This window comes from Nicotiana tabacum, chromosome 1 (genome assembly GCF_000715075.1).
Source record: "Nicotiana tabacum cultivar K326 chromosome 1, ASM71507v2, whole genome shotgun sequence".
In the NCBI taxonomy this organism is placed as follows: domain Eukaryota; kingdom Viridiplantae; phylum Streptophyta; class Magnoliopsida; order Solanales; family Solanaceae; genus Nicotiana; species Nicotiana tabacum.
Genome location: NC_134080.1, coordinates 82459821 through 82477200, shown reverse-complemented (window position 1 = coordinate 82477200; position 17380 = coordinate 82459821). Strand labels below are relative to the sequence as shown.

Sequence of the window (17380 nt, the reverse complement as noted above, 5' to 3'; positions counted from 1 at the left end):
ATAAACCCACATCATTATTATATAACAGGAATAATGGACCAAAGAAAATATTTTATATTAATAAATACAGGGCAAGAGGAGAATTATGTTATAAGAGAATTAATACCAGAACAAGAGATAGTGACGATAGAACAACAAAATTCAGAATTACCAAAAGCATTGAGAAAAAATGAAGAAACAACTGAAAAAGAATTAATTATTGGAGGCATACCAATATTAATAAATTATAAATATATCAAGGAGATAAAAACATTACACTAGGAATAAAATGGTTAGAAAAAGTCAAACCATATAAATTAGAAGATAGACAATTAACAATATGTTATGAAAATAAGAAAATAATAATAAAAAGAACCTTAATATAATGCCAAAAATATATATACTTGCCAAAATAATAATAGAAGGATATTATAATAGATATTATACACCTATGATGTATACAGGAGCAGAAGCTAACATGTGTAGGCATAATTGTCTACCAGAAAGTAAATGGGAAAAGCTAAAAAACCCCCATAGTAGTAACAAGATTTAACAATGAGGGAAGTATGATAACATACAAAGCAAGGAATCTAAAAATACAAATATGGGACAAAATATTAACTATAGAAGAAATATATAGTTATGAATTCACAAATAAGGATATATTATTAGGAATGCCATTTTTAGATAAGTTATACCCACATATTATAACAAAAACACATTGGTGGTTACTACCCCGTGTAAGCAAAGATTAGGAGCAAAAAGAGTAAATAATAAAGTGAGAAAAACAACACCCTGGATTAAGGGAAGTGAAAAAATTACCCAGAAATTAGAAAATATGACACAAAGCAATCATAATATAGAAATAATCATTTTCTCAATAAATAAGATAAAATTAATCCAAGATAAATTAGAACTACTATATAATGATAATCCACTACAAGGTTGGGAAAAACATAAAACAAAAATAAAAATTGAACTAATAAATGAAAATAGTATAATAGCACAAAAACCTTTGAAATACAATTTTAATGATCTAACAGAATTTAAAATACACATACAGGAATTATTAGACAATAAGTACATACAAGAAAGTAATAGTAAACACACTAGCCCAGCATTTATAGTAAATAAGCATAGCGAACAAAAACGAGGAAAAAGTCGTATGGTTGTAGATTATAGAAATTTAAATGCAAAAACAAAAACATATAATTATCCGATACCAAATAAAATACTAAAAATCAGACAAATACAAGGATAAAACTATTTCAGTAAATTTGACTGTAAATCAAGATTTTATCATTTAAAACTAGAAGACGAATCTAAAAAGCTAACAACATTTACAGTACCACAAGGCTTTTACGAATGGAACGTGTTACCATTTGGATATAAAAATGCACCAGGTAGATACCAACATTTTATGGATAACTACTTTAACCAATTAGAAAATTGTATAATATATATAGATGATATACTGTTATATTCTCGAACAGAGAACGAACATATAAAACTACTAGAAAAATTCATACACATTGTAGAAACATCAGGAATTAGTTTAAGTAAAAAGAAATCAGAAGTCATGAAAAATCAAATAGAATTCTTAGGTATACAAATAGATAAAAATGGAATAAAAATGCAAACTCATACAGTACAAAAAATAATTAACTTAAATGAAACACTTGATAAAAAAAGAAATTACAATCATTTTTAGGATTGGTTAACCAAGTAAGAGAATATATCCCTAAATTAGCAAAAAACTTAAAACCATTACAGAAAAAATTGAAAAAGGATGTAGAATACCATTTTGACGAAAAAGATAAAATACATGTAAAGAAGATAAAAAATATGTGTAAAAAGTTACCAAAACTATATTTTCGAGATGAAAAAAGACAGTTCACATACATAGTAGAAACTGATTCTAGTGATCACAGCTACGGAGGAGTTCTAAAATATAAATATGATAATGAAAAGATTGAACACCATTGTATATATTATTCAGGATCATACACGGAACCACAATTAAAATGGGAGATAAATAGGAAAGAACTATTTGGATTATATAAATGTTTGTTAGCATTTGAGCCATATATCGTTTATAACAAGTTTATTGTGAGAACAGATAATACACAAGTAAAATGGTGGATAACACGGAAAGTACAAGATTCAGTAACTACGAAGGAAATAAGAAGACTTGTATTAAATATACAGAATTTTACATTTACAATTGAAGTAATAAAAACTGACAAAAATGTTATTGCAGACTACCTATCAAGACAAAGGTACCCAAACAGATGAAAGCCAAGAATCAAAAGATATATTTGCAATCCTTACTACGCTATCTTTACAGATGGATGATATGGGAAAAAGATTACAACAGCTAGAGAAAAGCCAGTCAAGTCAGCAGCATGACTATAAAAATGCGGAGCTAAGTCGATCGGAAGGCTCTAAACTTCTAGAGTTAGAAAGATACGTTGGGAAACTCCAAAAAACCCATAACACAGTTGGTTTATATACAGCTGCAGGTACAAGTAAACAAGTTAACAAGAAGCCACATACCAATGTCAATTTAAACAACATATTTGATAAACCAATTACTCCGAAAAGGCCAAAAGAAACAATAGTTACGACACCACAAACCTCAGCCTATGCCAACAGTCTACACCAAAACAAAAAGATATACAACCATATTACTCAGACCTATATTGAAACCATATACAAAATTCAAACATTCCTAAACTTGAACCCAGAGCAACTACTACAACAGATCCAACACAGGATTATATAACCCAAAAACTCCAATGATATAATAGGCTTATTGCACAGCCAAAAACTAGAGCTAATTTAGTAAAAACATGTTACAACTATGGATTACTTAGTACGGTATATACCTATGATGGGGAAGAGATAAGTGGAATACCAGAGTTATACAAAGCATTTATTACATTCAAAAGAATTACAAAAGGAAACTTATTTTTTATAAAATTCTATACAGCACCAGCTGAGATACTATATGATGAAATAAAACCTATTATACAAGTTGTAAAAATAGGCTTAACACGAGATATGATAATACCAGAAGAAATAGAACAACAACCAGAAATACCGAAAATTGAGATACCAGGATTTTATGCCAACAAAAGAATAATTGGAATAGCAACTATTATACAAGAGCTAGCCAACAATTATTTACAAGAAAATGCTATCTGGAGCTACTACTCAAGAGACCAACTAATGATATATGCGAATTCAAGAGAACTACGACAAGGAGATATGGATGAAGTCCAAAAATGGATTTTATCATTACTAAAACCAGAGATACAACCAACTACAAGAGCACTAAAGAAAAGATTTATTTCTAATGAATTATTGACAAGATACTGCAAACTAGTAGGCCATAAATACCCAGATCATATATGTTCAAAATGCAACGGAGAAGATAACCATGTACCAGAAGTCCAACTAGAATGAAGATATCAGCAAGAAGACAAATGAGGAAGACAGCTATTGAAAACAAATAATGTAAAAAAGTCGTAAAGTAAATAGTAAAGAGTCATTTTCATGAACAGTAAAGGTCGTTCATGAATAGTAAGATTCATGTAAAAAAATCGTAAAGTAAATAGTACGAGTCATATTCATGAACAGTAAAGGTCGTTCATGAAGAGTCATTTGTAAACAGTAAGAGTCATTTCAATTTTCTATATATAATTTGTAATCCGAAGAGAAGAGGACACACCTTCACCTTCTCTCTCTTATCTTCACTCTCTTATAAATATCTGAGTTATATACAAAGTCTCTTTTAACTATGGAACAATCAAACGAGTTACAAGAACAGGTAAGTTTATTCATAATCATGTCTAACTAAACTTTTATATTCCTTATAATCTCTTGAACATCATAACTGTTTATCATGTTATAGTACTGTTATAAAAAACATCTTGAGAAAGTTTGCCATGTCTAATAATGCTGAGAGTAGTTAAGCCCGGACTATGCCATCCTAAGGTCGAAACCGGTAGGCATGGAAGCCGTTTAGGGGAGTAGACAAAGTTGAGACGCTGTTAGGGAAAATGATTGAAGCAAGAAAAACGTGGTAGTGACCAGAAAAGATAGTTCGGTATAACTTATTAAACCATGATGAACTCTATTATAAACAAAGAGGTTAGAGGGAATATGTTTAGTAAACACATGATAAGAATAATACGAAAAAACAATAATATCTTATGAACAACCCCACTTATTTACTAGATAACAATAATGATTACAAAATACTCATGTTATATACCTTGAACCAACTTAATAACGACATTAGGAGAAAAATTTATGATATTTTAATTTCTTTTGAAATAATGAACATAATGGAACAAGGATATACAGAACTAATTCTATCAGAAGAAATAGATATCTTAGATTTATATGAACTAGACTTATATTCAGATTAATGATCAACTACGCATATATCAAGTTAATTCCGCTTATTACAAAATCAAACTACACTTCTCAAAATTGGTATCAGAGCTATGAAACTGATAAATAAACATTTGCTCTAAGAAGTAAAATCATGGAAAATAACACTGAAATTGATAGTACAAATCCGCAAAAAATCTCCATAAACAGTGAGTCAATTACAGAAAATATGCAAATTAAAATAACTAAAAAATCAAGGAAAATAAGGAAGAAACTGAAAAAACTGTACTTAGAATATGAATACCTAAGTATTACAAAAATAAACAAAGCTAGACTATCTGAATTAATTAATATAATATCTAAAACAGAATATAAATATATTTGTTATCTTAAAAATAAAAGATGAATAAAGAAGAATTCGCACTAGAAGAGAAAACATATGAAAATCCAGAAGGATTAAAAATAACGATAATATTTTCCAACTTAAGAAGAAGATACAAGAAAATAGGAAATAACCTGAACTTAATGTTAGAAAAAGAAACTGTAAAACTAGAAGATAATTTAACCGCAATGGTTAGAATAACAAAAGAAAACGAAGAAATAAACAGAAAATGAGAAATTAAAGAAATACAACAGCAAGCTAAAGAAAAATACAACAGATAGAGGAAGTAAAAAATACTAAAATAACAGAATTAGAAAAAGAATTGGAAATGCTAAAACAGCTATATACTAATAAACTAAAAGAAAAAGAAAAACGTAAAGAAGAAGAACAAGAGCTAAGACTGACAAATGAGATAGAAAAATTTAAAATACAGTTAGAAGAGGTACAGGATAATCCACCAAATATAAGCATAAATGAAATAAATGACCAAAGTGATGACGAAAAAGATCTAGTAGAAAATTATTCGGAAACAAGTAAGACGTACACAGAACTTATAGAAAAAACAGAAAAAATAAAAACAAATCGAGAAATAAATATAGGGGATATGATTAAAGATAAACCAAGCACATCAGGAGTAAAAAATCTAAGACAACTAAACCCAACCTATTACAGGGTAAGTTATGATTCATATGATAGGAATAAAACATTATGGGATAAAAGGCTAAATAGGAGATGGACACCAAGACAGATAACTGAACAATGCAATTTTTTAGATCTAGATTGTGTAGCAGATATAAATATAACAATCCAATTATGGATAGGGTATATCTCAAAACAACTAATAGATAATAAAATAGTAATAGCTGAAACACCAGGATATATAGAAAGAACACTCATAGGAACGGTGAAACTATGGTTACAAAATTTATCAAGTGAAAGCTTAGATACATTAAGAAGTAATAAAAAACTTGATGGTACAACTGCAACAACAGTTACTGATATATTGAATAAATATGAAATAGCAATAAGAAATGAATTTAGTAGTATGACAACAGAAGTAGAAGAACAGAATAAAGAAAAGACTACAAATAGAAATTTAATGACAAAATTAGCAATATGTAATATGTGTTATATAGACGAATATACTTGTGCATTTAGAGACTATTATTATAAAGGAACATATAGTCCAGATGAAAGTAAGGAGATAAGAATATTATATTTTACAAAATTACCAGAACCGTTTAGCTCAAAAATAATAAAAAATTGGAATGAAACAGAACTAGAAGATACTCTAGGAGCTCGAATTCAATTTCTACAAAATTGGTTTATAGAATTATGTGAAAAATATAAAGAAAATATCAAAATGGATAAAATATTAGTGAAAAATTTGGCATGCTGCAAAAATAGAATAGCACCCCAATATGGCTGCACAAATAAATATTACAAAAAAGAAGGAAAGAGAAAAAGATATAAATCAAAATATAAGTATAAGAAACCAAGAGGAAGATATTATGTAAAAAATTACAAACATAAAAAGCCATATAGAAAAAAGAAAAAACTAACAGAATGTACTTGTTACAATTGTGGAAAGCTAGGACACTTAGCTAGTACCAGATATTATTTACTAGACTCATATCAGGATCGTTAGTTGCTCATGACTTGTGACACCTCGGTTAGGGTTGTGTCGGGTTGGAATTCCATTTTGTTATCTCTATTTTCGCTAATTGTGCTATTAAATCGTGTTTGAACTAAACTTATGCTATTTAACTGCTTAAAAGGACGAAATGTGTTAGACTAGATCGCCTTGTCTTCACGGGAGGAGCCATCACGATCGGGTTCGGGGTTAGGGTCGTGACAAGTTGGTATCAGAGCCTAAGTTACATAGGTCTCACGAGCCATGAGCAGGATTAGTAGAGTCTCGCGGATCGGTACAGAGATGTCTGTAGTTATCCTCGAGAGGCTTTAGAACCCTTAGGAAAAACTTCATATTCTCGAAATGCTTATCGTGCGAACTTGTTGATCCGAGTACTGAACTTCTGTTATTCTATTCTCTCTTAGGTGGTGAGGACACGCGCTACCGGACGGGGTGGACGACCCCCAGTGCCACCAGTTGTGGCCACCAGAGGCCGAGGACGCGGCCGTGGTTGTGGTAGAGGCAGAGCAGCGAGGGCAGCACCTGTATATCCACCAGCCGCCCCAGCTCAGGATCAAGCTCCAGCTATGGATACTCCAACAATACCAGTTCAGGCACCAGCTATGCCCATCGTGATTCCGGGTCTTTAGGAGGCCTTGGCACAGATCTTATCAGTTTGCACTGGCCTGGCTCATGCAGTTTCAACTACTACAGCCGCAGCTACTTCCCAGACCGGGGGAGGCAATTAGACCCCCGCTGCTCGCACACCTGAGCAGGTGGTGCAGGGACTTCAGACGCTAGGGGCACCTCCACCCCAGCTGGTTGCACCAGCTCATGAGTTTGTAGTACCAATTATGTCGAATGATGAGCATCGTCAACTTGAGAGGTTTGGTAGAATCTAGCCTCTGACTTTTAGCGGAGCAGAGGGCGAGAATGCCCCGGGTTTCTTGAATAAGTGCCAGTGGATGCTTCCTACAACAGGGATTCTTGAGTCTACTGGTGTGGCATTTACTACATTTCAGCTTTCTGGGGCTGCCTTCACTTGGTGGGAGGCGCATGAGAGGTTTAGGCCCGTGGGAGCAGTGCCCCTCACTTGGTAGGAGTTCTTCGTTCTCTTTTTGGAGAAGTATGTGCCGCAGTCCCGCAGAGAGTAGCTACGTAGGCAGTTTGAGTGGTTGCGATAGGGGATATGACTGTGTCATAATATGAGTCGAGGTTTTCTGAGTTGGCTCGTCATGCCGTCTGGATGGTTCCGACAGATCGTGAGAGGATCAGGAGATTTGTTGATGGCGTTACTTATCATCTCTGTATTCTTATGACTAGAGAGAGAGTGATGGGTGCTACATTCGAGGAGGTGGTTGATATCACCCATGAGATTGAGATAGTTTGCCGTCCGGAGTAAGAGGACAGGGAGTCCAATAGGCCTCGAGGATCTAGTAGTATAGTGGTACTCCTTCGAGGGGTCAGTTTCAGCATGGCAGAGGCCGTTCATTCAGGTCTACTCAGCCAGCTCACCCAGGTTATCGTGGGGCATCTTCGGGTCATGGTTATCACGGTACTCAGCAGGGCCAGTCATTACTTAGTGCCCTTCCAGCTCAGAGTTCATCCTGTGCTCCATCAGCTCAGGGCTCTTCTATGCTGAGTGCATCTGCTAGTCACTCCCGTGCAAGGAGTTCCCTTCAGTCCCCTTCTCCAGCACCTGGTAGTTGTTATGAGTGTGGCAAGATGGGCCACATGTGGAGGCAGTGTCCTCGTCGTATTACTAGTTCGATCCAGTAGAGGGGTCAGTCTTCGGCTTCAACGCTAGTTTCTTCACCACCACCCACTCAACCAGCTAGGGGTGGAGGTAAGTCAGGAAGGGGTCACCCCAGAGGTGGAGGTCGATCAGGTGGAGGTTAGGACTGTTTCTATGCACTCCTAAGCAGACTCGACGCCATTGCTTCAGATGCTGTCATTACAGGTATTGTTTCAGTCTGCCACAGAGATGCCTCTGTATTATTTGATCCTGGATCCACCTTTTCTTATGTGTCGTCATACTTTGCCCATTATTTAGGTATGCCCCTTGAGTTTCTTGCTTTACCTGTTCATGTATCTACCCTAGTGGGCGATACTGTTATTGTAGATCATGTGTACCGGTCATGTGTGGTGACTATTGGGGGTCTGGAGACCCGAGTGGATCTATTACTATTGAGCATGATGGATTTTTATCATTTTGGGCATGGATTGGTTATCTCTGTGTCATGCTATTCTGGACTGTCATGCTAAGACAGTCACATTGGCTATACCGGGTATGCCACGAATCGAGTGGCGAGGTGTGACTGATTACATTCCTAGTAGAGTGATCTCTTTCTTGAGAGCCCAGTGTATGGTTGGGAAGGGTTGTCTTTCATACCTAGAATTTGTGAGGGATGTTAGAGCTGAGACTCCCAGTATTGATTCGGTTCCAGTTGTGAGGGATTTTTCCGATGTGTTTCTTGTAGACCTGTCGGGCATGCCACCAGACAGGGATATTGATTTTGGTATTTACCTGGTGCTGGTCACTCAACCCATTTCTATTCCGCCGTATCGTATGGCACCAGCGGAGTTGAAGGAATTGAAAGAGCAACTTTAGGAGCTCCTAGATAAGGGGTTCATTCAGCCTAGTGTGTCACCTTGGGGTGCGCCGGTTCTGTTTGTGAAGAATAAGGATGGCACAATGAGAGTGTGCATTGATTATAGGCAATTGAATAAGGTAACAATTAAGAACAAGTATCCTTTGCCTCACATTGATGATTTATTTGACCAGCTTCAGGGAGCGAGGGTGTTCCCCAAGATTGATCTCCGTTTAGGTTATCACCAGTTGAAGATTAGGGACTCAGATATTCTTAAGACGGCTTTCAGGACCCGATATGGTCATTATGAGTTCTTGGTGATGTCTTTTGGGCTGACCAATGCCCCAAAAATGTTCATGCATTTGATAAACAACGTGTTCCAGCCTTATCTCGATTCATTCGTCATAGTCTTCATTGATGATATTCTGGTGTATTCGCGTAGTCAGGAGGAGCACGAAGAACATTTAAGAGTTGTATTGCAGAGATTGAGGGAGGACAAGCTTTATGCAAAATTCTCCAAGTGTAAGTTTTGGCTTAGTTTAGTGGCTTTCTTGGGGCACGTGGTGTCCAGCGAGGGTATTTAGGTTGATCCGAAGAAGATAGAGATGATTCCAAAATGGCCCAGACCGTCCTCAGCCACAGAGATTCGCAGTTTTTTTAGTATAGCAGGCTATTATCACCGGTTTGTTCAGGGATTATCATCTATCGCATCGCACTTGACTAAGTTGACTTAGAAGGATGTTTCATTTGTATGGTCGAACGAGTGTGAGGAGAGCTTTCAGAAGCTCAAGACAACTTTGACCACAACTCCAGTGTTGGTTTTGCCATCAGCTTCAGGTTCATATACCGTGTATTTTGATGCTTCAAGAGTTGGGATTGGTTGTGTGTTGATGTAGGAGGGTAGAGTTATAGCTTATGCTTCTCGTTAGTAGAAACCCCATGAGAAGAACTACCCCGTTCATGATTTGGAGTTGGCTGCCATAGTTCACGCATTGAAGATTTGGAGGCATTACCTGTATGGCGTATCTTGTGAGGTGTTCACTGATCATCGTAGTCTTCAGCATTTGATCAAGCAAAAGGATCTTAATTTGAGGCAGCGGAGATGGTTGGAGTTGCTTAAGGATTACGATATCACTATATTGTACCATCCGGTAAAGGCCAATGTGGTGGACGATGCTTTGAGCCGAAAGACAGTGAGCATGGGGAGTTTGGCATGTATTCCAGTTTGGGAGAGACCTATTGCAGTTGATGTTCATGCCTTGGCCAATCGGTTCATAAGATTAGACATTTCGGAGCCCAGTGGGGTATTGGCGTGTGTGATTTCTCGGTCTTCATTATATGATCACATCAGAGAGTGCCAATATGATGATCCGCATTTGTTTGTCCTTAAGGACAGAGTTCAGCAAGATGATGCTAGAGATGTGACCACCGGTGCTGATGGGGTGTTGAGGATGCAGGGCCGAATTTGCTTGCCCAATGTGGATGGGCTTCAGGAGCTGATTTTGGATGAGGCCCATAGATCGCAGTATTCCATTCATCTGGGTGCCATGAAGATGTATCAGGATTTGAAGCAGCACTATTGGTGGAGAAGAATGGAGAAAGATATTGTGGGGTCGTGCATTATTGGGGATTGTGACTAGGTCCGTCCCGATTGATGATTTTATCGCGTATTTGACTGAAACTTATATGTTATCATCATGATTTGGATTGATTGCCATAGTTGGGCTTCGTGCCAACTATTTGAACCCTTCAGGGATTTTTATTACTATTTCCTTACTGTTTTGACTTACTAATTGAACTTAGTCATGTTATTTTTCACTATTTTATTACTCAACCATTATTACTCCGTTTTGAGACTTAAATGATAATTTAAATGATGTTTTGGGCTGAGAAATACTATTTTACTAATGCCGAGGGGCTTGTGATATGTCCTACATGGTTTGCGAGAAGGTTCTATTGAAGGTTTCACCCATGAAGGGTGTTATGAGATTTGGGAAGAAAGGGAAATTGAGTCCTCGGTTCATTGTGCTTTTGATGTGCTTCGGAGGATTAGGGAGGTGGCTTATGAGCTTGCTTTGCCACCCATTTTGTCGAGTGTGCATCCGGTATTTCATGTTTCTATGCTCCGGAGGTATATCAGGGATCTGTCTCATGTTTTGGACTTCAGCACGGTTCAGTTGGATGATGATTTGACCTTTCATGTGGAGCCAGTAGCTATTTTAGGTCGTCAGGTTCGGAAGTTGATGTCAAAGGATATAGCTTCAGTGAAAGTGCAGTGGAGAGGTCGGCCCATGGAGGAGGCTACCTGGGAGACCGAGCGGGATATGCATAGCAGATATTCTCACCTATTCGAAGCTTCAGGTATGTTTCTTGTCTCGTTCGAGGACGAACGTTTTTTTAGTTGGGGAGGATGTGACGACCCCGCCAGTCGTCTCATGAGTTACCGCTCCATTTTCCCCATTTCAACTTCTTTATGCTTCGTTATCCGCATTTTTTTGTGGTTTCGGGTTGGGCGGATCAAGTCCGGATTGAGTTTGGTGAAGTTTAAGACACTTAGTCTCTTTTAAGAAGGCTTAAGTTGAAAAAGTCAACCGGATGTTGACTTAAGTGTTAAAAGGATCAGAAGTGAGTTCCGATGGTTCGATTAGCTTCGGGAGGTGATTTGTGACTTAGGAGGATCGGAATGGGTTTTGGAGTTGTAGAGAAGATTTAGGTTTAAATTGGCGAAGTTGATACAAGAGAGATTTTGATATAGGGGTCGGAATGGAATTCCGAGAGTGACAGTAGCTTTTTTGTGTCATTTGGGATGTGTGTGCAATATTTTAGGTCATTTGGACGAGATTTGATAGATTTTTGATCGAAAGCATAATTTAAGAGTTTTTGGAGTTCTTAGACTTGAATCCTATGTTAAATTGGTGATTGATGTTGTTGTGAGCATTCTGAAGTTTTGAACAAGTTTCAACGATGTCATGGGATGTGTTGGTACAATTGATTTGAAGTTCCGGGAGTTCCGGGTAGGTTCGGGGATGTTTTAGGCCGAAAATCATAGCTGTAGAAGGTTCAGAAGGGTTGCAGGCCTCGGAACCCACCCACGCGGTCCACACAAAATTAAGTTCGGCCGCGGTAGGTGCTGTGCGACCGTGGTGGGAAACATTTCACTGGTTCTACTTCGGAAGCTCATATCTTTTGATCTATAAGGATTTTGAGATGACTCAAAAACGAAAGTTGTAGCCCTTCGTGTCTAGTTTCCAGAAAGGTAAAGATATCGCAATTTGGACATCTGTAGCGAAAGGTATGACCTAAATACTAAAGCCTGTCACTACAGAGGAAAGCTTGTGCGGCTGCAGTCGTTTTTGTGCGGACCGCACTGGTTTGGTGCGGACCGTGGTCGATTTTGTGCGGTCCGCGGAGGTGGAAATATGTGGGGTACTCTATAAATATGAGGTTTTGGGTTTTATTTGACATTTTGACCTAGAGAGCTCGGGTTTTGGCAATTTTTTGAAGGTTTTTCAAGAAATTCATCGGGGTAAGTGATTTTAACTCAGATTTGGCTAGAGTACTTGAATCTATCATTGAATTCATCATTTAATTTGTGATTTGGGATGGAATTTGGGAAGAAAATTGTGAAATCTTTCAAAAATATAAAATGATGATTTGAAGGACCAAATGGTATCGGAATTGGATAATTTTCATATGGTTAGACTCGTGAGAGTTTACGGATTCTAGTTTTGTGAATTTTGTCAAATTCCGAGATGTGGGCCCGGGATCGGGTTTGACCAATTTCTGGAATTTTCTAGTAATTCCATTGTTTTTGCTTGGGCTTTGTTCCCTTAGCATATTGTGATGTATTCGTTCTGATTTTGGATAGATTCGATGCGCGTGGAGGCCGATTCGAGGGGCAAAGTCGTCGTGAGTTAGAGATTTAGCATGTTCGAGATAAGTAATGATTGTAAATAATGCTCTGAGCATTTGAAACCCCGGATTGCACATATTGGGGATTGTGACTAGGTCCGTCCCGATTGATGATTTTACCGCGTATTTGACTGAAACTTATATGTTATCATCATATTTAGGCTGATTGCCATATTTGGGCTTCATGCCAACTATTTGAACCCTTCAGGGATTTTTATTACTATTTCCTTACTGTTTTAGTAATGCCGAGGGGCTTGTGAATATTTTTGACTAAGTAAGGCCGAGGGCCTAGTTGTGAGGAAACATTGATACTGATTTGAGGCCGAGGGCCTGAGATATGTACGCCACGAGGTTGCTTGTTGATATTACTTATAAGGCCGAGGGCCTGAGATATATATGCCACGAGGTGGCTTGATTGATATGAGGCTGAGGGACTAGATTTGATGCCACGAGATGGCTTGATATTGCGTTTGTCCGTAAGGGTCCCCTCCCTGAGTCTATCTACGAGAGGCTATGTAACGTTAGGAAAATTCCACTTCATTTGATTTCCCTGTCGTGCGAGATTTTTGACATCACTAAATCCTAAATCTGTCTTCCATTCTCTCACGGATGGTGAGGACACATACTACCAGAGAAGATCAGACATCCGCGCCCCCCTGCGAGAGCCGTCAGAGGTCGAGTCTGGGGTAGAGGCCGAGGACGCGCACTCGGTGAATCTAGAACACCCACGCGAGCTACCTCCGAGGAGCCACCAGCAGTTCCAGCCAGAGCCCAGGCATCGGACACGACTATTGCTACTACTACTCCATGTTTGGTATATTGATTTAGGTGGGATTTATTCAGGTTGTACCAACTACTTCACAGGTCACGGAAGGGACCTAGACTCCCGCCGCCCCCACTCCAAAGCAGCGAGTTTCCATTGGTCAGGTTACAGGTGTCATGGCGACACAGCCTATGGTCCCAGTTAAGCGGGTGGTGAGGACCTCTCGTAGAGTAGGGGACATGTGGGTCGGGGAAAGAGAGGATAGACTAGGTCAGGAGGGAAAGTATAGGGGAGTAAGTAGACCTCGTAGACTAGGGAGACCCACTGGTCCTTATTTTAGAGGAAGAGTACGGTATGGTAGAGGTTTTATAGTCCAGCTAGCTCAGTTTGCATCTCAGATTTCGCATAGTGTTTCAGGTGTTCAGGGGTCTTGGAGTACTCGTACCGCACAGTTCCCATTGCCACATCAGCCGCGAGGTTGCATTGAGTGTGGTGACATATGCCATGTTGTGAGGTATTGCCCTAGACTTGGGAGAAGTGCAACTCCACGGACTTCCCAGCCACAGCATGCCCCGCAAAGTTCTCAGGCTATGATCACAGCTCCAATTGCTACCCCACCTGCTCAGCCAGCTAGAAGTGGAGGTCATGGAGGTAGAGGTCACCCTAGAGAGGGAGGCCAGGCCAGATACTATACCCTTCTTGCCCGTACCGAGGTTTTTGCCTCCGATTCTGTCATCACATGTATTATACTAGTTTGCCACAAAGATGCATCGGTTCTATTCGATCCAGGCTCTACTTATTCTTATGTGTCTTCTTATTTTGCTCCGCATTTGGGTGTACCTCGGGATTCTTTGAGTTCCCGTATTTATGTTTCTACTCCTGTGGGAGATTCTGTCATTGTGGACCGCGTTTATCGGTCGTATTTTGTTGTCTTACTGGTTTTGAGACCAAAGCCAATCGATTGTTACTCAGTATGGTCGATTTTGATATTATCTTGGGCATGGATTGGTTGTCGCCCCATTATACTATTCTTGATTGTCACGTCAAAACCGTGACGCTGGCTATGCCAGGTGTACCACGTGTTGAGTGGAGAGGTACCTTATATTACACTCCCAGTAGAGTCATTTCTTTTCATAAAGCTCAGCATATGGTTAAGAAGGGGTGTGATGCATATTTAGCTTATGTGAGGGATTTCCGTATTGATACCCCTTCAGTTGATTCAGTTCCAGTAGTACGGGATTTTCCTGATGTGTTTCTAGCTGACCTTCCCGGCATGCCTCCTGATAGAGATATTGATTTTGGAATTGATCTGTTGCCTGGCACTCAGCCTATTTCTATTCCTCAGTATCGTATGGATCCTCTTGAGTTGAAGGATAGGTAACAGGAATTGCTTGATAAGGGTTTTATTTGGCCCTAGCGTATCACCTTGGGGTGCTCCCGTTTTGTTTGTGAAGAAGAAGGATGGTTCTATGTGTATGTGTATTGATTATCGCCAGTTGAATAAGGTTACAGTGAAGAACCGTTATCCTTTGCCTCGTATTGATGATCTGTTTGACCAGCTTCAGGTCGCACGGGTGTTTTCTATGATTAATTTGTGCTCAAGATACCATCAGTTAAAGATTCGGGAGACAGATATCCCGAAGACTGCTTTCAGGACTCGATATGGTCATTACGAGTTCCTTATTATGTCATTTGGGTTGACCAATGCCCCAACAGCCTTTATGCATTTGATGCACAGTCTGTCTCGGTCGTATCTTGACTCATTCGTCATTGTCTTTATTGATGATATTCTGGTGTATTCCCGAAGTCGGGAAGATCATGAGCAGCACCTGAGGACTATGCTTCAGACTTTGAGAGAGAAGAAGTTATATGCTAAATTCTCAAAATGTGAGTTTTGGTTGGATTCAGTGGCATTCTTAGGCCACGTGGTATCGAGTGAGGGTATTCAGGTGGATCCGAAGAAGATAGAGGTCGTGTAGAGTTGGCCCAGACCATCGTCAGCTATCGAGATCTGCAGTTTCCCTTGTTTGGTTGGCTACTACTGTCGTTTTGTAGAGGGGTTTTCATTGATTGCAGCCCCAATGACTAGATTGACCCAGAAGGGTGCTCCGTCTCAGTGGACAGAGGAGTGTGAGACGAGCTTTCAGAAACTCAAGATAGCATTGACTACATCCCCAATTTTGATACTGCCTACAGGTTCGGGGTCTTATATGGTGTGCTTTGTGAGATCTATACTGACCATCGGAGCTTGCAGCATTTGTTCAAACAAAAGGATCTAAATTTGCCCAGAGGAGGTGGTTGGAGTTGCTAAAGGACTATTGTATCACTATTGTATCACTCGAGCAAGGCTAATATGGTGGCCGATGCTTTGAGTCTCCGGGCAACGAGTTTGGGGAGTTTGGCTTATTTACCAGCATTAGAGAGGCCTATGGCGATAGATGTTCAGGCCATAGCCAGCCAGTTTTTGAGATTGGATCTTTCGGAGCCCGGTCGGGATTCTAGCTTGTGTGGTTTCACGGTCTTCTTTATTTGATCGTATCAGGGAGGCGACTGCTTAGAGACTCCGAGGTACATCTGCGGTGTCCGCAGACCAAGGAATCCCTTTTCTATGCCTGCCTTTAGTATTTATCCCTTCTGTACTTTTTTGTTCTTTATTAGAAATTCCGGAGTTAGAGACATGTAGTATTTCTTTTCTTAGCTTGTGATTCATGGGTTTCTGGGTCTTGGATTTATGTTTGGTGTTGAGAGTTAAACATGGTGTATGCCGAGCAGCACATTTACAGGCTGTATTTGCCTTATTTCTGTTTTTAAATTGTTTTACTTCCGCAAGTTTAGTTATCTTCTGCAAAGTTAGGCTTACCTAGTCAAAGAGACTAGGTTCCGTCACGATTGTTCACGGAGGGCGAACCAGGGTCGTGACACATATATGTCAATTTTTTTTCTTTTATTCAAAGCTTTCTGTCATCCAAATATACACTATACTATGAAATGAATTTTATTAGGTTCCATATGAGAGGTGCATGAGATAATGAATATGTTTATGCGAAGTTATATTACAGTACTCTCTTTTGAATCCAACTTTTTAAAATGTCTGCATGGTTCTAAAATTGTGTTGAAAAAAAAGAGAATATTTCTGGGACATCTATATATAGAATTTTAAATCTATATTCTGCATGAGGAAAGGAAGTGAGCTCCAAACTGCAGCAGGTATAGTCTTGCTTATTGATTTTAATACGATTTAATTCCACTCTAGGAGAACTGACTTTACAATTATGGTTAATATATTAATTTTTCCTCCTCTCCTTCAACTAATAACTTGGCAAGGCCATTTTCTTACGTCAAAAGATTATCTTTAAATAAATCAAATACAAAGGATGATTATTATAAAACATGAACGATGATGGAAATTATATTATTAATTGAGCTTAACACCTATTTCAGCTATTACTCCATTTTAGATATCACCTGTGAGAAATACTAGGGGTATCTATATTCTTGATTCCCTATGTGAATTATTATTATATTGTCTATTTATGGGTCTTACTGATAAAATTTGTTTTGTGATATTAATCATAGGTATAATGCAGAGGCGGCTCAATATAACAAATGGCCTAAAGCCAAATCTTAAGACGAGGCCTTAGATTTACTTAATAAAATTCTCATTTGTTAGGTTGATGCACAATTGCTCAAAACTGAGGTAAAGTATGTAACAAGCTGTT

The 17380-nt window shown here is 38.5% G+C and overlaps 1 pseudogene; it reads left to right on the top strand.

The window, feature by feature from the left end:
• The first annotated feature begins 2326 nt into the window (after positions 1-2326).
• On the top strand, positions 2327-17289 carry LOC142162931 (uncharacterized; annotated as a pseudogene).
• Positions 17290-17380: the final 91 nt, after the last annotated feature.